The sequence below is a fragment of the Macaca thibetana genome, chromosome 1 (genome assembly GCF_024542745.1).
Source record: "Macaca thibetana thibetana isolate TM-01 chromosome 1, ASM2454274v1, whole genome shotgun sequence".
NCBI classification, from domain to species: domain Eukaryota; kingdom Metazoa; phylum Chordata; class Mammalia; order Primates; family Cercopithecidae; genus Macaca; species Macaca thibetana.
Window position 1 is genome coordinate 27,337,030 of NC_065578.1, and position 22,796 is coordinate 27,359,825.

At 45.0% G+C, this 22,796-nt stretch overlaps 2 protein-coding genes across 4 annotated transcripts in view; one reads left to right on the forward strand and one right to left on the reverse strand.

The window, feature by feature from the left end:
* The window catches only part of LOC126958026 (dnaJ homolog subfamily C member 8), a 614,804-nt gene that overhangs the window by 183,286 nt on the left and 408,722 nt on the right, over positions 1-22,796 (reverse strand). The gene's annotated exons all lie outside the window — the stretch shown is intronic.
* The window catches only part of PHACTR4 (phosphatase and actin regulator 4), a 146,079-nt gene that overhangs the window by 221 nt on the left and 123,062 nt on the right, over positions 1-22,796 (forward strand). The gene's annotated exons all lie outside the window — the stretch shown is intronic.

Below are 22,796 nucleotides of genomic sequence, written 5' to 3' on the forward strand. Positions count from 1 at the left end.
CAGGCTGCGGGCTCCTCTCAGGCTGCGGCCCCGTTCTTGGCTGTGCGAAAGGGTCCCGGTCCGGGCAGAAGGTAACGGCCCGGGTCGCCGTCTCTTCGGGCCAGGGCGGGGCGGGGCCGCTGCCTCCCTCCTCAGCCCTCCCACAACGGTCCAGCCCGGGCGTCTCCGCCTGCGGCAGGGCCCGCGCAGGCTCGGCCTCTCCGCCCCCCGAGACTTGGCTGGGCCCTTTTGTCTGGGCTGCGTTGCGCCCCCTTTGTGCCGGTGCATGGAGTGTCCGCCACGGGGGAGCCTGTTCCGCCGGTCCCCAACGGGGACTGCTCCCTGAGGATCCGGTTACAGTAACCGGATCGGGTCAAAGTACATTTTTCAAAACCGTCCTGCCTCAGACCTCCGCACCCCGGCTGGTTAGAGCGGGGGCTTCGGAGCCAGGCGGAGTTTCTGTAGAAACCTGGAGGTTATTATTTAACTTTTAAACATCAGCCCGGGCGGCTTCAGGGCACGAAACTCCAGCGTTTTTCTTGGTGGAGAGATGAGTTTAAGAAAAAGAAGTGACCCCCTCTCTGCCACCCTTTACACCCCGCTCCGGGAAACCGGGAAGGCATCGAATTTGCTGCGATGTCTATGCAGCTCACATCTGTGATCGCTGGACCAAAGAACCAGTGGTGAATGGTAGAATGGCAGTTCACGCACCTCCCAAATCTCGGAGGAGAGTGACTTACAGGGCATCACTGATTGCTTGCAAAAAAAAACCCCAAAAAACCTCCAGTGCTTCATTCAGACACTCAGCGAGGGCTCCGTCCAACCTCTTTCTTTTCTTTTTCTTTTTAAAACAAAAAGTGGAAGGAAAAAGTCCTTCAGTGGAAGGATTTGCTTTATAGAGGAACCAGAAACCCAGTGGCTTCTAGAAGTCACTTACTTTTTCGCTAAATTAAAGGAATGAATTTCGAGCGTGGTGGCACGTGCCTGTAATGCCAACTATTCTGGAGGCTGAGGCAGGAGAATCGCTTGAGGCCAGAAGTTCGCGACCAGCCTGGGCAACACAGCAAGAACCCCGTCTAAAACAAAACAAAACAAAAGGAATGAAGCCAGTTTAGGGGATGAGGTGTGGTAGATTCTTACCAGAAACCGCGGAATTGCTTGGATTGTGGATTTGATCAAATTTGGCTAGATAGTGGTAACTGTGTATGTCCTCCTGTTGGAGGACTGCATTGTTAGAATCAGCTTAAGGTAAAATTTGTTTGTTTGTTTCATTTAAGAGACCAGAGTCTTGCTTGGTTGCTGAAGCTTGAGTACAGTGGAGAACTCCTAGTTCACTGCAGCCTCGAACTTCCTGGCTTAAGCCATCCTCCCACCCGAGGCTCCCAGATGCCTGGGAATAGGCGTGTGAGCCACTATGCTCGACTATTTAAGTTATTTATATGTATTTATTTATTTTGAGACCGAGTGTCACTCTGTTACCCAGGCTGGGGTGCAATGGTGTGATCTTGGCTCACTGCAACCTTCACTTCCCAGATTGAAGTGATTCTCCTGCCTCAGCCTCCTGAGTAGCTGGGATTACAGGTGTGTGCCAGCAAGCCCAGCTAATTTTTGTATTTTTAGTAAAGACAAGGTTTCACCCTGTTGGCCAGGCTGGCCTTGAACTCCTAACCTCAGGTGATCCACCTGCCTCGGTCTCCCAAAGTGCTGGGATTACAAGCATGAGCCACCATGCCTGGCCAATTTTTATGTATTTATTTTTTGAAATAGGGTCTCGCTGGGTTTCCCAGGCTGGAATGCAGTGAGGTGAGCACTGCTCACTGCAGCCTGGACCTCCTCCTGGGCTCAAGCCTCAACCTCCAGAGTAGCTGGGTCAACAGACACAGGCCACCAGCCCAGCTAATTAAAAATTTTTTTAAAAAAATTTCTTGGCCGGGCGCGGTGGCTCAAGCCTGTAATCCCAGCACTTTGGGAGGCCGAGGCGGGCGGATCACGAGGTCAGGAGATCGAGACCATCCTGGCTAACACGGTGAAACCCCGTCTCTACTAAAAATACAAAAAACTAGCCGGGCGCGGTGGCGGGCGCCTGTAGTCCCAGCTACTTGGGAGGCTGAGGCAGGAGAATGGCGTAAACCCGGGAGGCGGAGCTTGCAGTGAGCTGAGATCCGGCCACTGCACTCCAGCCTGGGTGACAGAGCAAGACTCCGTCTCAAAAAAAAAAAAAAAAAAAAAATTTCTTAGTGATTGGGGTCCCACTCTGTTGCCCAGGCTGCTCTTGGACTCCTGGCCTCAAGTAATCCTCCCTCTTAAAGTGCTGGTATTAAACCTTAAGATAAAGAATTCTATTTTTGTTTTTTGAGGTAGAGTCTTGCTCTGTTGCTCAGGCTGTGCAGTGGCATCATCTTGGCTCACTGCAACCTCTGCCTCCTGGTTTCAAGCGATTCTCCTGGCACAGCCTCCCGAGTAGCTGAGATTACAGGCATGTGCCACCACGCCTGGCTAATTTTTTTTTTTTTTTTTTTTTTTAGTAGACATGGTGTTCTACCGTGTTGGCCAGGCTGGTCTCAAACTCCTGACCTCAAGTGATTCGCCTGCCTCCACCTCCCAAAGTGCTGGGATTACAGGTGTGAGCCACCATGCCCGGCCAATAAAAAATTCTAAAGAAGGTCACTGCAAATAACCCTTTTGAAAAATAGATTAATTCGTGTTTCAAGTCTCTGGGATGAGGATAGCCAGGAGGATTCCTTTACATGAATCAGGGAAGGTTAATGAAGTCAGATAGGTTAATTCCTGCCCTAGCCAAGTAGGCAAATAAAGCCCTTCACACTGTATAACTTTGTTTGATATCTCACAATGGAAATGACTTACTCTTGAGAATCCTAGATTGTATTAGTAATACTGTATAGGGATAATGCAGTTCTTCAGTTTTTAATCCAGCAGTGAGTGAAGGTCTTCTCTGTTTTCCTGGCTATGGTTTGAAGAAGCAACCATAGAATTGCTCTAGTTTTAATAATAAACTGGCGGGGCGCGGTGGCCCACACCTGTAATCCCAGCACTTTGGGAGGCCAAGGCGGGTGGATCACCTGCGGTCAGGAGTTTGAGATCAGCCTGGCCAACATGGTGAAACCCTGTCTCTACTGAAAATACAAAAATTAGCCAGGTGTGGTGGTGGGCATCTATAATCCCAGCTACTTGAGAGGCTGAGGCAGGAGAATCACTTGAACCTGGGAGGCGGAGGTTGCAGTGAGCCGAGATTGTGCCACTGCACTCCAGCCTGAGTGACAGAGCGAGACTCAGTCTCAAAAAAAAAAAAAAGAAACAGCAGTTGCTATTGACTGTTACTTAATTGTACAAACACGACAATTTTCTCAATATTATTTATTTTTATGATTATGATTATGATTATTTTTTGAGACAAGGTCTTGTTCTGTCCCCCAGGCTGGAATACAATGCTATGATCGTGGCTCACTGTAGCCTCAACCTCCTGGGCTCAAGTGATCCTCCCACTTCAGCCTTCTGAGTAGTTGGGACTACAGGTGCTCACTACCACACTTGGCTAATTTTTTAATTTTTTTGTGAACCCAAGGTTTCCCTATGTTGCCCAGGCTGGTCTTGAACTCCTGGACTCAAGCAGTCCTCCTGCCTTAGCCTCCGAGAGTGCTGGGATTATATGCGTGAGCCACTGTGTCTGGCTATATATTTATTTATTTATTTTGTTTGTTTTAAACATAAGTTTTCTTTCTTTTTTTTTTGAGACGGAGTTTCACTCTTTTTGCCCAGGCTGGAGTTTAATGGCACGATCGTGGCTCACTGCAACCTCTGCCTCCTGGGTTTAAGTGATTCTCCTGCCTCAGCCTCCTGAGTAGCTGGGATTATAGGAACGTGCCAACACGCCTGGCTAATTTTGTACTTTTAGTAGAGACAGAGTTTCTTTTTTTTTGTTTGTTTGTTTTTTTTTTTGAGATGGAGTCTCACTCTGTCACCTAGGCTGGAGTGCAGTGGCGCGATCTCGGCTCACTGCAAGCTCCGCCTCCCGGGTTCACACAATTCTCCTGCCTCAGCCTCCTGAGTAGCTGGGACTACAGGCGCCCGCCACCATGCCCGGCAATTTTTTTTTTGTATTTTAGTAGAGATGGGGTTTCACCGTGTTCGCCAGGATGGTCTTGATCTCCTGATCTCGTGATCTGCCTGTCTCGGCCTCCCAAAGTGCTGGAATTACAGGCGTGAGCCACCACACTTGGCCAAGAGGAGGTTTCACCATGTTGGCCACGCTGGTCTTGAACTCCTGACCTCAGGTGATCTGCCCATTTCGGCCTCCCAAAGTTCTGGGATTACAGGCATCAGCTATCGTGCCTGGCCCATAATTTTATTTTATAATTTTTATAGAGACAGGTCTCGCCATGTTGCCCAGCCTGGTCTCAAATTCCTTGACTTAGGTGATCCTCTCACCTCAGCCTCCCAAAGTGCTGGGATTACAGGCGTTAGTCACCATGCCCAGCCTCCCAGTATCATTTTTTAAACAAGTTAATATACTTTGTGTCATTTACTCCTCACTACAGTTCTATGAGATGGTTGTTACTCTCATTTTACAACTGATAAAGCCTAGCCTCTAAAATGTTTAAGTGACTTGCTCAAGGTTATAGTTAACCCAGGTAGTAAATATCAGAGTAAACCATACTTCAAGTCTAGTTCTCGTTCACTTACCTCACACTTACTACAGTTACTAATCTTACCAGCATCAACAGCTTTAATTTGCTAAAATCTAAATATTGGAGAAAATGGAAAATATTTTCCAGTTAAGGCAATCGATTTACAAGGAACTGGAATTTCTGGAACCATAAACAATGAGTCTTTCTCATAAATTATTATTATTATTATTATTATTATTTTTTTTTGAGACGGAGTCTCGCTCTGTCGCCCAGGCTGGAGTGCAATGGCGCGATCTCGGCTCACTGCAAGCTCCGCCTCCCGGGTTCACGCCATTCTCCGGCCTCAGCCTCCCGAGTAGCTGGGACTACAGGCGCCCGCCACTGCGCCCGGCTAATTTTTTTCTATTTTTAGTAGAGACGGGGTTTCACCATGGTCTCGATCTCCTGACCTTGTGATCCGCCCGCCTCAGCCTTCCAAAGTGCTGGGATTACAGGCGTGAGCCACCGCGCCCGGCTCTTTCTCATAAATTATACTGAACATTGGTGCCATTACTTTGTCTTCTGATATGCTGTGATTACCTTGTGCCTAGGCAGAATGGCAGTTTTATGCAACGCTCAAAAAGTGATGAGTTACTGAGTTTTGCTTTCCCCTAATCTTTGCTATAAGGTTTATTAACTGTGTTGGAGAACATATATACAATAGCTTTGGCTGCTGAAACTAACATTGAAGATAGAACTGAAATTAAGATACTGTACTTTTTTAGTCAGACCATTGGGACTCAAGAGAATGCTTTCTCTAGTTTCTGCTTTTAATAAAAACTTTTAATCAGTTTCAAACCTGCAGTTAAGTCTTGGATTTATGTTAGTACATGCCATGAATGTGACATCAGAAACAGAAACCTACTTCACCTCCCTTACTTATTAGGTAAAATGCATAACATGCCAATGGAATTGAGTCAATACAATTATGTAGTCTAGCCTTTCTAACTGGTAGAAGCCTGTTTGAAATCTTTTATTAGTGCATTATAATGGGAAATAACTTTTTTTCCTTGTGCTTTTGCTGTTGGTTTACTTCATTTCCAAAACCATCTGTTCATTCAGTCAACAAATACGGAAAGCCTGTTATATTCTAGGCACTGTTGTACACACTGAGGACAAAACAGTGAAAACAAGTGTTTTCCCTCTTGGGGTTTACCTGCTCATTAGGGTTGGCTGGGAAGAGGAAGGAGTCTGACAGTAAATAAGCACTGAATAAATAAAATCCCCTCATATAATTGCAACCTTGAGCAACTCAACCTCTTTGAGCTTTAGTTTTCTTGTCTTTAACATGGATGTAATTGATTCCTGCTCCTCCTATCTTGTGACTTGTTTCCAAGAGGGAGTAGAATAAGTATTTGGATACATTATATGCTTCAAATTCCCGTAGCAAGTTATTTTTACTAGTATTAGAAGAAGAGGCCCATCATGGTGGCTCACGCCTGTAATCGCAGCACTTTGGGAGGCCAAAGCAAGCAGATCACTTGAGGCCAGGAGTTCGAGACAAGCCTGGCCAACATGGTGAAACCCCATCTCTACTAAAAATACAAACAATTAGCTGGGGGTGGTGGCCCATGCTTGTAGTCCCAGTTACTTGGGAGGCTGAGGCATGAGACTTGCTTGATCCCAGGAGGCAGAGGTTTCAGTGAGCAGAGATTGTGCCACGGCACTCCAGCCTGGGTGACAGAGCAAGATTCCATTCCCCTACCACCCCTACACCCCCCCCCCCCCAAGAAAAGAAAAGAAAACAAGGAGCATTGGAAGAAGATTATTTATAAAGAAAGAGGCTAGGCCTGGTGGCTCATGTGTGTAATTCCAGTGCTTCAGGAGGCTAAGGCAGGAGGATCACTTTATGTTTATGCCAGGAGTTTGAGACCAGCCTGGGCAACATAGCAAGACTTTGTCTCTGCAAAAAAAAAAATTTTTTTAATCAGCCAGGCATGGTAGTGGACATCTGTAGTCCCAGTTACTCAGGAGGCTGAGATAGGAGGATCACTTGAGCCCCACGGTTTGAGGCTGCAGTGAGCTATGATTGTGTCACCACACTACATTCTGGGTGACAGAGCTGGAGACCCTGTTTCAAAAAATAAGTAAATAAATAAAATAGGAAAGAGAGAACGGAATGGATGGATTCTTTATTCTGAGGGAGCTCTAAATTCCCGTTGTAAAACTTTCACAGTCATTTCTTCACAGGGGCTACCATAACCAAATTATGTAGACCTTTTTCTATTCTCTTCTTTCTTTCTTTTTCTTTTTTTTTTTTTTTTTTTTCACTCCTGTGGTCCCAACTACTCGGGAGGCTGAGGCACAAGAATCACTTGAACCCAGGAGGTGGAGGTTGCAGTGAGCCAAGATTGTGCCACTGGACTCCAGCCTGGGTGACAGAGTGAGACTCTGTCTCAATTTTTTTTTTTTTGAGACAAGGTCCCACTCTGTCACCCAGGCTAGAGTCCAATGGCATGATCAGGGCTTACTGCAGCCTTGATCTCTCCCAGGCTCAAGCACTCCTCCCACCTTAGCCCCCTGAGTAACTGAGACTACAGGCGTGCACCACCATGCCTGGTTAATTTTTTCTTTTTTTTTTCTTTTAGTAGAGACAAGGTCTCATTATGTTGCCCAGACCAGTCTTGAACTCCTGAGCTGGAGCGATCCGCCCACCTTGGCCTCCCAAAGTGCTGGGATTACAGGCGTGAGCCACTGCGCTGGGCCTATGTAGACCTTTAAACTGTTTTTTTGAAATGGAGTTTCACTCTTGTCATTCAGGCTGGAGTGACCCTGTGATCTCAGCTTATTGCAACCTCTGCCTCCCAGGTTCAAGCGATTCTCCAGCCTCAGCCTCCCGAGTAGCTGGGATTACAGGTGCCCACCACCATGCCCAGCTAATTTTTGTGTTTTTAGTAGAGACAGGGTTTCGCCATGTTGGCTAGGCTGGTCCCGAGGTCCCAAACTCCTGACCTCAGGTAATCCACCCACCTTGGCCTCCCATAGTGCTAGGATTACAGGCGTGAGCCATCGCGCCCACCTTTTTTTTTTTTTTTTAGATGGGAGTCTCGCTCTGTTGCCCAAGCTGGAGTGCAGTGGTGTGATCTCAGTACACTGCAACCTCTGCCTTTTGGGTTCAAGCGATTCTCTTGCCTCAGCCTCCTGAGTAGTTGGAATTACAGGCATGCACCACTATGCCCTGATTATTTTTTGTATTTTTAGTAGAGATGGGGTTTCACCGTGTTGGCCAGGCTAGTTTTGAACTCCTGACCTCAAGTGATCCACCCGCCTCGGCCTCCCGAAGTGCTAGGATCACAGGCGTGAGCCACCACACCCAGCCCATCAAAGCCTTTAAAATGATCTGTAGGCCGGGCATGGTGGCTCTGGCCTGTAATCCTAGAATCGTTTGAGGCCACAAGGTGGAGTTCAAGACTAGTCTGACCAACATGGTAGAACCTTGTCTCTACAAAAAATACACAAAGGTTAGCTCAGCATAATGGCACACTCCTATAGTCCCAGCTACTCTGGAGGCTGAGATGGGAGGATTGCCTGAGCCTGGAAGGTTGAGGCTGCAGTGAGCCATCATTGCGCCACTGCACTCCAGCCCAGGTAGACAGAGTGAAAGCCCATCTCAAAAACAAAAAACAAAACAAAAAAAAAAAAAAAACATTGCTTACTCTCTTGAAGGTAGATGAGAAGGTTTAGAGAAGGTATTTATTTACTTGTTAAAAATTTTTTTTTTTTTTTTTTTTTTTTTTTTTTGAGATGGAGTCTCGCTCTGTCGCCCAGGCTGGAGTGCAGTGGCCAGATCTCAGCTCACTACAAGCTCCGCCTCCCGGGTTTACGCCATTCTCCTGCCTCAGCCTCCCGAGTAGCTGGGACTACAGGCGCCCGCCACCTCGCCCGGCTGGTTTTTTGTACTTTTTTAGTAGAGACGGGGTTTCACCGGGTTAGCCAGGATGGTCTCGATCTCCTGACCTCGTGATCCGCCCGTCTCGGCCTCCCAAAGTGCTGGGATTACAGGCTTGAGCCACCGCGCCCAGCCTATTTACTTGTTAAAAATTTTTGACCGGACGCGGTGGCTCACACCAGTAATCCCAACGCTTTGGGAGGCCGAGGCGGGCAGATCATGAGGTCAGGAGATGGAGACCATCCTGGCTAACACGGTGAAACCCCGTGTTACTCTACTAAAAATACAAAAAATTAGCCGGGTGTGGTGGCGGGCGCCTGTAGTCCCAGCTACACAGGAGGCTGAGGCAGGAGAATGGCGTGAACCCGGTAGGCGGAGCTTTCTGTGAGCCGAGATTGCGCCACTGCACTCCAGCCTGGGCGACAGAGCAAGACTCCGTCTCAAAAAAATAAAAAATAAAAAATAAAAAAATTAGCCAGGCATGGTGGCGGGCGCCTGTAGTGTCAGCTGGTTGGGAAGCTGAGGCAGGAGAATGGCGTGAACCTGGGAGGCGGCGCTTGCAGTGAGCTGAGATCGCACCACTGCACTCCAGCCTGGGCGACAAAGCGAAGACTCTGTCTCAAAAAAAAAAAAAAAAATTTGGCCAGGCACAGTGGCTCACATTTGTATTCCCAGCACTTTGGGAGGCTGAGGCGGGTGGATCACCTGAGGTCAGGAGTTCAAGACCAGCCTGGCCAACGTGGTGAAACCCCGTCTCTACTAAAAAGAAAAAAAAAAAAAGCCTGGTGTGGTGGCCCGCACCTATAGTCCCAGCTACCCCAGGAGGCTGAGGTGGTGCAAAGATCACCTACCTGAACCTGAGGAGGTAGGGGTTGTAGTGAGCTGCAGTCGCACAACTGCACTCCAGCCTGGGTGAGAGAGTGAGACTTCATCTCAAAAAAAAATTTTTTTTTTACCATTTTTTTGTCTTCGTTCCTTCCGTCCTTCCTTCCTTCCTTCCTTTCTTTCTCCCTCCACCCCCCCCCCCGTTTTTTTTAACAACCCAAGGGCACAAGGGGAAAAAATAGAGGAAGTATTTAGAATGTTTTGTTTTGTTTTGATTTTAAGGATGGGAGAGGTTTGACATGTTTGAAGTGAAAGGGAAAGCAGCCAGCAGAGAGGCAGATATTGGAGATCTGCACAGAGAAAATGTAGATAATGAAGAAGCCTTAGATGGAAATAGATGAAAAGCTTATAAAGCAGTCAACTTTGAAGAGGAACATGAAGAAATAAAGGGTGAGAGAAGATACATTTGGAAGTGGTGACATGGAAGGTGAAATAAGAGTAGTTGTTACCAGTTGATTATTCTGTTACCCAGGCACTGATCTAGGTTGGTTTATTTTCATTTTTATTTATGTATGTATTTATTTTTTTAAGACAGTCTTGCTCTGTTGCCCAGGCTGGAGTACAGTGGCACAGTCATGGCTCACTGCAGCCTCAACCCCTCAGGGCTCAAGCAATCTTCCCATCTCAGCCTGCTGAGTAGCTGGGACTACAGGCACACCGCCACGCCTGGCTAATTTTTGTGGTTTTTGTAGAGACGGGATTTCGCCACATTGCCTAGGCTGGTCTTGAATTCCTAGGCTTAAGCGATCTTCCTGCCTGGGCCTCCCAAAGTGCTTGAATTACATGCATGAGCCACCATGGCCAGCCTGTAATTTCTTTCTTTCTTTTTTTTGAAACGGAGTCTCAGTCTGTCACCCAGGCTGGAGTGCAGTGGTGCGACCACAGCTCACTGCAACCTCTACCTCCCCAGACTCACATAGGTGATCCTTCCACCTCAGCCTCCCGGGTAGCTGGGACTATAGGTGCGGGCCACCAAGCCAGGCTAATTTTTAAAAATTTTTGTAAAGATGGGATTTCACCATGTTGCCTAGGCTAGTCTTGAACTCCTGGTCTCAAGTGATCCATCCACCTTGGCCTCCCAGAGTGCTAGGATTACAAAGGTGTGAGCACCTGTGACTGGCCCTGGCCTGTAATTTCTTATATTTCATAATTGTAAAATTATTTGTCCATAAGTGGAGTAAATATTGTATTCTCAACTTGTGTTTCTATTATCAACTTTTTTTAAACTTTTGGACAAACTAATTTAGATGTGTGGGATAAAAATATTATTCTGTGTTTTTTTAAATTTAACTTTTATGTTCAGAGAGGTATGTGCAAGATTTGGTGTATAGGTAAACTTGTATCATGGAGGTTTGTTGTGCAGATTATTTTAGCACCCAGGTATTAATCCTAGTGCCCATTAGTTATTTGTCCAGATCCTCTCCCTGCTCCCATCCTCCACTCTCTGATAGGCACCAGTGAGTGTTGTTCCCCTCTGTGTCCATGTGTTCTCATCATGCAGTATTTGGAACATGTGATATTTGTTTTTCTGTTTCTGCATTATTTTGCTAAAGATAATGGCTTCCAGCTCCACCTGTGTTCCTGCAAAGGACATGATCTTGTTGGATTTTATGGCAGCATAGTATTGCATGGTGTATATGTACCACATTTTCTTTATCTAGTCTACTTTTGATGGACATTTAGGTTGATTCCATGTCTTTACTGTTGTGAATAGTGCTGCAGTGAACATATGTGTGCATATGTCTTTATAATAGAATGATTTATATTCCTTTGGGTATATAACCAGTAATGGGGGGATTTCTGGGTTGAATGGTATTTTTGTTTTAAGTCTTTGAGGAATTGCCATACTGTCTTCCACAATAGTTGAACTAATTTATACTCCCACCAACAACGTATAAGCATTGCTTTTTCTCCACAACCTCGCCGGCATCTATTATTTTTTGACTTTTTTTTTTTTCTGAAATGGAGTCTTGCTGTGTCACCCAAGCTGGAGTGCAGTGGTGCGATCTTGGCTCACTACAGCCTCCGCCTCTGCCTCCCGGGTTCAGGCAGTTCTCCTCTCAGCCTTTCGAGTAGCTGGGATTACAGGCCCACATCACCAAGCCCAGCTAATTTTTGTATTTTTGTAGAGACAAGGTTTCACCATGTTGGCCAGTCTGGTCTCGAAATCCTGAGCTCGTGATCTGCCCGCCTCGGCCTCCCAAAGTGCTGAGATTACAGCCGTAAGCCACTGAGCCTGGCCTTTTTTTTTTTTTTTTGAGACAGAGTCTCTCTCTGTTGCCCAGGCTGGAGTGCAGTGGTGCGATCTCAGCTCACTGCAACCTCCGCCTCCCAGATTCAAGCGATTCTCCTGCCTCAGCCTCCCGAGTAGTTGGGACTACAGGCGCATGCCACCACGCCCAGCTAATTCTTTGTATTTTTAGTAGAGACGGAGTTAAACCATGTTAGCCAGGATGGTCTCAATCTCCTGACCTCGTGATCCACCCGCCTCAGCCTCCCAAAATGCTGGGATTACAGGCATGAGCCACCGCACCTGGCCTGGCCTATTTTTTGACTTTTTAATACTAGTTATCCTGACTGGCATAAGATGGTATCTCATTGTGGTTTCGATTTGCATTTCTCTAATGGTCAGTGATGTTGAGCTTTTTTCATATGATTGTTGGCTGTATGTATGTCTTCTTTTGAAAAGTGTTAGTTCATGTCCTTTCCCACTTTTTTCTTTTTGAGACAGAGTCTTGCTCTGTTGCCCAGGTTGGAGTGCAGTGGCACAGTCTTGGCTCACTGAAACTTCTGCTTCCCAGCTTCAAATGATTCTTGTGCTTCAGCCTCCCAAGTAGCTGGGATGACCACACCACCACGCCTGGCTAATTTTTGTATTTTTAGTAGAGATGAGGTTTCACCATGTTGGCCAGGCTGGTCTCGAATTCCTAGAGTCAAGTGATCCACCTGCCTCGGCCTCCCAAAGTGTTGGGATTACAGGTGTGAGCCACTGCCCCCAGCCCTTTGCCTACTCTTTAATGGGGTTGCTTGGTTTTCTTCTTACAAATTTAAGTTCCTTATAGATGCTGGATATTAGACCTTTGTCAGATGCATAGTTTGCAAGAATTTTCTCCCATTCTGTAGGTTGTCTGTTCACCCTGTTGATAGTTTCCTTTGCTGTGCAGGAGCTCTTCAATTAGATCCCATTTATCAGTTTTTGCTTTTGTAATAATTGCTTTTGGTGTCTCTTTCATGAAATTTTTACCTATTTTTATGTCCAGAATGGTATTGCCTAGGTTATCTTCCAGGGTTTTTGTAGTTTTGGGTTGGACATTTAAGTCTTTAATCTGTCTTAGGTTAATTTTTGTGTATAGAGCAATGAACAGATCCATTTTCAATCTTCTGCATATGGCTAACCAGTTATCCCAACACTGCTTATTTATTTATTATTTATTTATTTATTTTTAGACAGAGTCTCGTTCTGTCACCCAGGCTGGAGTGCAGTGGCATGATCTCAGCTCACTGCAACCTCTGCCTCCTGGGTTGAAGTAATTCTCCTGACTCAGCCTACTGAGTAGCCGGACTACAGGCACCCGCCACCATGTCTGGCTAATTTTTGTATTTTTAGTAGAGACAGGGTTTCACCATGTTGGTCAGGCTGGTCTCGAACTCCTGACCTCAAGCGATCCACCCGCGTTGACTTCCCAAAGTGTTGGGATTACAGGCATGAGCCACTGCGCCTGGCCTCCTGCACCATTTATTGAATGGGGAATTCCTCATTGCCTATTTTTGTCTGGTGTATCAAAGATCAGATACTTGTAGGTGTGTGGCCTTTATTTCTGAGTTCTCTATTCTGTTCCATTGGTCTGTGTGTCTTTTTTTGTACCAGTACCATGCTGTATTGGTTACTATAGCCTTGTGATATAGTTTGATGTTGGAGAGCATGATGCCTCCAGCTTTGTTCTTTTTGCTTAGGATTTCCTTGGCTCTTTGGGCTCCTTTTTGGTTCCATATGAATTTCAAAACAATTTTTTTTTCTAGTTTTGTGAAGAATGTCAGTAGTACTTTAAAAGGAATAGGTTGGAATCTGTACATTTCTTTGGGCAGTATGGTCATTTTAACAATATTGATTCTTCCTATCCATAGGCATGGGATGTTTTTCCGTTCGTTTGTGTCATCTCTGATTTCTTTGAGCAGTGTTTTGTAGTTCTCTTTGTAGACATCTTTCACCTCACTGGTTAGCTATATTCCTAGGTATTTGTGTGTGTGTGTGTAGCAGTTGTGAATGGGATTGTGTTCCTGATTTGGTGCTCAGCTTGACCGTTGTTGATGTATAGGAATGTTAGTGATTTTTCACATTGATTTTATATCCTGAGATTTTGCTGAAGTTGTTTATCAGCTTAAGGAGCTTTTGTGCCGAGACCATGGGGTTTTCTGGATATAGGATCATGTTGTTTACAAACAAAGATAGTTTGACTTCCTCTCTTCCTATTTAGATGCCCTTAAATACCTACTTTATTGAATTTTTAACATGAAGCGGTATTGAATTTTATTGAAAGCCTTTTCTGCATCTGTTGAGATAATCATGTGGTTTTTGTCTTTAGTTCTGTTTATGTGATGAATCATATTTACACATTTGCATATGTTGAACCAACCTTGCATCCCAGGTCTAAAGCCTACTTGATCGTGGTGGGTAAGCTTTTTGATGTGTTGCTGGATTTGATTTGCCAGTATTTTGTTGAGGATTTTTGCATCGATATTCATCAAGAATATTGACCTGAAGTTTTCTTTTTTTGTTAATGTCTCTGCCAAGTTTTGGTATCAGGATGATGCTGGCCTCATAGAATGAGTTAGGAAGGAGTCCCTCCTCTTCATTCTTTTGGAATAGTTTCAGCAGGAATGGTACCAGCTCTTCTTGGTACATCTGTTAGAATTCAGCTGTGAATCCATCTGGTCCTGGGCTCTTTTTGGCTGATAGGCTGTTTATTACCGACTCAGTTGCAGAGCTCGTTACTGGTCTGTTCGGGGATTCAGTTTCTTCCTGGTTCATTCTTGGGAGGGTGTATGTGTCTAGGAATTATCCGTTTTTTCTAGATTTTCTAGTTTATGTACATAGAGGTGTTCATAATATTATCGGATGGATATTTGTATTTCTGTGGGGTCAGCAGTAATAGCCCCTTGTCATTTCTGATTGTGATTATTTGAATCTTCTGTCTTTTCATCTTTATTAGTCTAGCTAGCAGTCTATTGTATTACTTTTTTCAAAGAACCAACTCCACCAGACGCAAGGGCTCATGCCTGTAATCCCAGCACTTTGGGAGGCCAAAGTGGGTGGATCACTTGAGGCAAGGAGTTTCAGACCAGCCTGGCCAACACAGCGAAACCCCGTCTCTACTAAGAATACAATTAGCCCAGCATGGTGGTCCATACCTGTAATCCTAGCTACTTGGGAGCCTGAGGCATGAGAATCGCTTCAACCTGGGAGGTGGAGGTTGCAATGAGCCAAGATTGCACCACTGTGCTCCAGCCTGGACAACAGAGTGAGACCATATCTCAAAAAATAATAATAAATAAATAAATAAAATAAAACACAAAAAACCCAAATCCCTCCTGGATTTGTTGATCTTCTGAATGAGTTTTCAGTGTCTCAGTCTCCTTCAGTTCAGCTGTGAGAAGAATGTATATTCTGTTTTTTGTTTGTTTGTTTTTTTGAGACAGAGTCTTGCTGTGTCACCCAGGCTGGAGTGCAGTGGTGTGATCTCAGCTCACTGCAGCCTCCACCTCCCAGATTCAAACAATTCTCCTGCCTCAGCCTCCCGAGTAGCTGGGACTACAGGCATGTGCCACCAATCTTGGCAAATTTTTGGACTTTTAGTAGAGACAGGGTTTCGCCATGTTGGTCAGGTTGGTCTTGAACTCCTGACTTCAGGTGATCCACCTGCCTCGGCCTCCCAAAGTACTGGGATTACAGATATGAGCCATCATGCCTGACCAATTCTGTTGTTTTTGGATGGAGGGTTCTGTAGGTGTCTTATCAGGTCCCTTTGACCCAGTGCTAAGTTTGAATCCCGAATATCTTTGTTAATTTTCTGTCTTGATGATCTAATATTGTCAGTGGGGTGTTAAAGACTCTCACTATTATTTTGTGGGAGTCTAGGTCTCTTTGAAGGTCTCTAAGAACTTGCTTTATGAATCTGGGTGCTCCTATGTTGGGTATATATATGTGGTGGTGTGAGTCACCATGCCCGGCCTTGTGTTTTTTTAAATAATGTTATCCAATTATTTTCAGTAGCAATTGCTTTGTGAGGGCATTTTGAACCTTGTAAGACACCAAATTACGAAGTGTTTTTATTAGTCTTGTGATACTGGTGTCCACTTAGGTCATTAGATATTTAAAATCTTCACTTTATATAGGACCAACGATATTTAAAAAAATAGTGAAGTATCTTTCTCACACTAGTGTTGATGATGTGTATAATTTCTTGTTTACCTGAGAATAGGACTCATAGAGAAATGGTTGTTTTTTGGGAAAGCTTAGGTGAGTTGATTGTTTATTAAGCAAGGTTAAAAAGCAGAGCCCTCAGGCCGGGCGCAGTGGCTCACGCCTGTAATCTCAGCACTTTGGGAGGCTGAGGCAGGCGGATCACGAGGTCAAGAGAGGGAAACAATCCTGGCCGACATGGTCTCTACTAAAAATACAAAATTAACTGGGCATCGTGGCACGCGCCTGTAGTCCCAGCTACTCGGGAGGCTGAGATAGGAGAATCGCTTGAACCTGGGAGGCGGAGGTTGCAGTGAGCTGAGATTGTGCCACTGCACTCCAGCCTGAGCAACAGAGACAGAAATTCTGTCTCAAAAAAAAGAAAACAATTCCAGGCTGGGCACAGGTGATTCAAGCCTGTAACACAGCATTTTGCTAGGCGGAGGCAGGCAGATTGCTTGAGCTGAGGAGTTTGAGACCAGCCTGGGCAACATGGTGAAATCCCATCTCTACAAAAAATATGAAAATTAGCTGGGTGTGGTGGTGTGCACCTGTAGTCCCAGCTACTTGGGAGGCTGAGGTAGAAAGATCTCACCTGAGCCCGGGGAGGTTGAGGCTGTAGTGAGCCGTGATTATGCCACTGCATTTCAGCCTGGGCGACAGAGTGAGATTCTGTTTTAAAAAAAAATAATAAAATAGGACAGGTGCGGTGGTTCACGCCTGTGATTCCAGCACTTTGGGAGGCTGAGGCGGGTGGATCACGAGGTCAGGAGTTCAAGACCAGCCTGGCCAACGTGGTGAAACGCCATCTCTACTAAAAATACAAAAATTAGCTTTGCGTGGTGGCGGGCACCTGTAATCCCAGCTACTCAGGAGGCTGAGGCAGGAGAATTACTTGAACCCGGGAGGCGGAGGTTGCAGTGAGCCTAGATCATGCCATTGCACTCCAGCCTGGGCAACAAGAGCGAAACTTCATCTCAAAAAAAAAAAAAAAAAAAAAACTATCTGGGTGTGAGTGGTACATGCCTGTAGTCCGGCTACTCGGGAAGCTGAGGTGAGAGAATCTTTTGAACCTAGGAGGTGGAGGTTGCAGTGAGCTGAGATTGTGCCACTGTAGTCCAACCTGGGTGACAAAGCGAGACTCCATCTCAATAAGAAAAAAATAAATGAATAAATAAAAATAATAAAATAGGCTGGGCACAATGGCTCACACCTGTAATGCCAGCGCTTTCAGAGGCTGAGGCAGGCGAATCATGAGGTCAGGAGTTCAAGACCAGCCTGGTCAACGTGTTGAAACCCGTCTCTACTAAAAATACAAAAATTTGCCAGGCATAGTGGCACACATCTGTAACCCCAGCTACTTGGGAGACTGAGACAGGAGAATCACTTGAACCCAGGAGGCGGAGGTCGCGAGCCAAGATGGCACCACTGCACTCCAGCCTGGGTGACAGAGCGAGACTCCGTCTCAAAAAGTAATAGTAATAGGCCTGGCACGGTGGCTTATGCCTGTAATCCCAGCACTTTGGGAGGCCAAGGCGGGCGGATCATGGAGGTCAGGAAATTGAGACCATCATGGCTAACATGGTGAAACCCCGTCTCTACTAAAAATACAAAAAATTAGCTGGGCGTGGTGGCAGGCGCTTGTAGTCCCAGCTACTCGGGAGGCTGAGGCAGGAGAATGGTGTGAACCCAGGAGGCAGAGGTTGCAGTGAGCTAAGATCGCACCACTGCACTCCAGCCTGGGCTACAGAGGGAGACTCTCTCAAAAAAAAAAAAAAAAATAAATAAATAAAAATAATAATATTAAAGTAAAACTCATAGAAGCAGAGAATAAAATGGTGGTTACCAGGAGCTGTGTCGGGATGGAGATTGGGGGGCTGGTGGTCAAAGAGTATAAAATTTCTGTTAGAAGGAATAAGCACAAGAAATCTGTTGTACAACATAGTGACCTTAGTCTCTCTCTCTCTCTATATATATATATATATTTTTTTTTTGAGACAGAGTTTCGCTCTTCTTGGCCAGGCTGGAGTGCAATGGCACGATCTCGGCTCACCGCAACCTCCGCCTCCCAGGTTCAAGCGATTCTCCTGCCTCAGCCTCCCGAGTAACTGAAATTACAGGCATTCACCACCATGCCTGGCTAATTTTTTGTATTTTTAGTAGAGATGGGGTTTTTCCATGTTGGTCAGACTGATCTCGAACTCCCAACCTCAGGTGATCCGCCCACCTCGGCCTCCCAAAGTGCTGGGATTACAGGCATGAGACCTCGCCCGGCCAGTAAAAATATGTTCTATACTTGAAAATTGCTGAGAATAGATTTTAAGTGTTCTCACCACAAAAAAACTTAATTATTTTAGGTAATGGACATGTTATTTAGTTTGATTTAGCCATTCCACAGTCTTCACTACAGTAGCGCTCCCCATTATCAACAGTTTTGCTTTCTGTGGTTTTACTTACCCAAGATGAGCCATGGGCTGAAGATATGAAAAATTCCAGCAACAAATAATTTGTTAGTTTTAAATAGCGTGCGTGCCATTCTGAGTAGTGTGATGAAATCTCCCTTGCCGTCCTGCATATGTCGTGAATCATCTCTTTGCTCAGTGTCTCCACACTGAGTATGCTACATGCCCTTTAGTAGCAGACTTGGTTATCAGATTGACTCAGGCTATTGCAGTGCTCGTGTTAAAGTAACCCTTATTTTTACTTAATAATGGCCTCAAAGTGCAAGAATAGTGATGCTGGCAATTTGGATATACCAAGGATAAATTCTTTTTTTTTTTTTTTTTTGAGACAGACTCTTGCTCTGTTGCCCAGACTGGAGTTCAGTGGCCCCATCATTGCTCACTGCAACCTCCACCTCTCCTGAGCTCAAAGAATCCTCGCACCTCAGCCTCCAGAGTAGCTGGGATTGCAGATGTGCATCACCATGCCTGGATAATTTTTGTGGTTTTTGTAGAGATGAGGTTTTTGCTGTGTTACCCAGGCTGGTCTCGAACTCCTGGGCTCAAGCGATCTGCCCGCCTCGGCCTCCCAAAGTGCTGGGATTACAGGTGTGAGCCACCACTCCCAGCCAATAAACTATTAAGTGCATCCTTTAAGCAAAAAGATGAAAGTTCTAGACTTACTAAGAAAAAAAAAAAAAAAAAAATCTTAGGTCAAGATTGCTAAAATCTATTGTAAAAGTGAATTTTTTTTGTTTTTTATGAACCCTGCATGTTACATTTGAAAGAGTGAGTTTTCTATCTGTGAAATTGTGAAGACAAAAAAAGAAAATTGTGCTAGTTTTGCTGTTGTACTCCACATTGCAGAAGTTACAATCACAGTGCACGATGAGTTCCTAGTGAAGAAGGAAAAGATGCTAAATTTGTGGGTGAGAGACATGAACAAAAACATGCTTTGATTGAGTGCAATTGGATTCAGTACTGTCCATTGTTTCAGTTATCCACTGAGGGTCTTGGAATGTATCCCCTGAGGATAAGAGGGGACTACTGTATTTCAAAATGTCATTTTATACACCATAACTATATATAATTTTTGTCAGTTAAAAACCAAAATATGGCACAATCTCTTTTAACCTATTGGTGATACCAATATGATTGGGAATTTTACTAACAATCTTTTACATACTTTACTTTCTTAAATAAAATTAGGTAGGAGATAAGACTTCTGGGACAACATCTTTATATACTTGGGAGAAGGGTTCATCCTTCCACTATGGCAACACTAATTTCTTGGTAAATGCAAACCACTACAGTAGGCTCATTCTATTAAATGAATGCACTGCATAGTAACACTTCCGTCAGTGCTGGACTGCACATATGATGGTGGTCTTGTAAGATTAAAATGGAGCTGAAATATTCCTATTGCCTGGTGATGTAGCCATCCTGATGTCATAGCACAATGCATTACTCACGTTTGTGGTAATGCTGATAGTAAACAAACCTGTGCTGGCAGTCATATAAAACTATAGCACATACAATTATGTATAGCATATAATACTTGATAATGATAATAAATGACTATATTACTGGCTTATGTATTTACTATACTTTTTAATTGTTAGTGTGTATTCCTTCTACACACACACACACACATTTTTATTTTATTTTATTTTTATTTTTGAGATGGGGTCTCACTCTGTTGCCCAGGCTGGAGTGCAATGGCACATTCAGGGCTCACTGCAGCCTTGACCTCCCAGGTTCAGGTGATCCTCCCACCTCAGTCTCCCAAGTAGCTGGCACTACAGGCACATGCCACCATACTGGCTAACTTTTTTTTTTTCTTCTTCCCTGTAGAGACAAGGTTTTGCCATGTGGCCCAGACTGATCTTGAACTCCTGGGCTCAAGCAGTTTGCTCACCTTGAACTCCCAAAGTGCTGTCATTACAGGTGTGAGCCACCTCACCCAGCCTTATTTTTTTTTAAAGTTAACAGTAAAACAGCCTCTAGCAGGTCCTTCAGTAGATATTCTACAAGAAGGCACTGTTATTATAGGAGATGACAGCTCTATGCCTGTTAGTACCCCTGAAGACCTTTCAAGAAGTCAAGATGTAGAAGTGGAAGACAGCGATATTCATGATCCTGTCCCTGTGGAAGCCTAGGCTAATGTGTTGTTAGTGTCTTAGTTTTTAACAAAAAGGTTTAAAAAGTAAAAAAAAAGGCCGGGCGCGGTGGCTCAAGCCTGTAATCCCAGCACTTTGGGAGACCGAGACGGGTGGATCACGAGGTCAGGAGATCGAGACCATCCTGGCTAACACGGTGAAACCCCGTCTCTACTAAGAAATACAAAAAACTAGCCGGGCGAGGTGGCGGGCGCCTGTAGTCCCAGCTACCTGGGAGGCTGAGGCCGGAGAATGGCGTGAACCCGGGAGGCGGAGCTTGCAGTGAGCTGAGATCCGGCCACTGCACTCCAGCCTGGGCTACAGAGTGAGACTCCGTCTCAAAAAAAAAAAAAAAAAAAAAAAAAAAAAAAAAGTAAAAAAAGGGAGGGAGGGAAACGAAGGAAGGGAGGGAGGGAGGAAGAAAGAGAGAGGGAGGAGAGAGAGAAAGGAAGGAAAGGAAAGGAAGAAAGAAAGGAAAAGAAAAGAAATCCTCCTGCCTTATCATCCTGAGTAGCTGGGACAACAGATGTGCGCTACCACACCAAGCTTATTTTAAAAAATTGTTTTTATGGAGATGGGATCTTGCTATGTTGTCTGAGCTGGTCTCAAGCTCCTGGCCTCAAGTGATCTTCTTGCCTTGACCTACAGAAGCACTAGGATTACAGGTGTGAGCCACCTCTCTTGGCCATCTTTTTTTTTTTTTTTTTTCTTTTTTCTTTTGAGACAGAGTTTTTCTCTTGTTGCCCAGGTTGGAGTGCAGTGGTGCGATCTCGGCTCACCTCTGCCTCCCAAGTTCAAGTCGTTCTCCTGGCTCAGCCTCCTGAGTAGCTGGGATTACAGGCATGTGCCACCACGCCTGGCTAATTTTGTATTTTTAGTAGAGATGGGGTTTCTCCATGTTGGTCAGGCTGGTCTTGAACTCCCGACCTCAGGTGATCCACTTGCCTCAGCCTCCCAAAGTTCTGGGATTACTGGCATGAGCCACCACGCCCGGACTTGGCCATCTTTTTTTTTTTCCAAGATGGAGTCTTGTTATTGTTGTCCAGGCTGGAGTGCAGGGGTGTGATCTCAGCTCACTGCAATCTCTGCCTCCTGGGTTCAAGCGATTCTCCTGCCTCAGCCTCCTGAGTAGCTGGGATTACAGGCACCTGTCACCACGCCCGGCTAATTTTTGTACTTTCAGTAGAGATGGGGTTTCGCCATGTTGGCCAGGTTGGTCTCGAACTCCTGACCTCAGGTGATCCACCTACCTCGGCCTCCTAAAGTGCTGGGATTACAGGTGTGAGCCACCGTGCCCAGCCAGCCATCTTTTAAAAGTATGTTTCGTCTTTGAGGTTTCCTCAAAATGTGATACATACGATGCCAGAAATAAATACGGCTTCATTTTTGTGTGTGTTGATTTTGTCATGATCAGTGATGATGAAGAATTGCCCTTCCTGAGCTCTGTAAGCATGTTTTCTGAAAGTAATGTCCTTTGTAACTCACTAGTGTTATTTTCTGAGATAATTTGGATTAGCACGCAATGGTTTTGCTTATCAGTAAGCCATACCTCTGTTTTAAAGAGCTGATTCATGCTTCTTAATGGTAACAGAAGTACTATGTTTAACAAAGAGGAGGAGGTCAGTTTTTCTTCAAAGGAGAAAGTTTCATTTTTATGTCTTTACCCTTCAGTAATATGTTAGACGTTGAATATTTGTGCTTAAAAACAAACTTTTCTTAAGCATAACTTTTTTTTTTGAACAGGCTTTTCCATTTGTAAAACTCCATCTTTACTAAGAACATGATTGTAAACCTCTGTATAATGTTTCATTTTCTTTGTGATAGGCAAAAACAAATTAAGTTCTTTATTAACTGCTTTTGTTTGTAGCTACTAAATTTCTCTAAGTAGTAACAAAAATAGTTTAGAAATAGCAAAGAAAGTTAGGGAAATGTAGAGGATTTCTAGGCTTCCAGATTTCCAGGGAAAAGGGTAAATTGGTGACAGATAATAAAGATGCATGTAGCCAGGCACAGTGGCTCACGCCTGTAATCCCAGCACTTTAGGAGGTCGAGGTGAGTGGATCTCTTGAGGTCAGGAGTTCAAGACCAGCCTGGCCAACATGGTGAAACCCCATCTCTACAAAAACACAAAAATTAACTGGGCCTGGTGGTGTACACCTGTAATCCCAGCTACTCGGGAGGCTGAGTTGGAAGAATTGCTTGAACCCAGGAGGCAGAGGTTGCAGTGAGCCAAGATCGTGCCATTGTTCTCTAGCCTGAGCGACAGACTCCGTCTCAAAAAAAAAAAAAGTGTGTAGA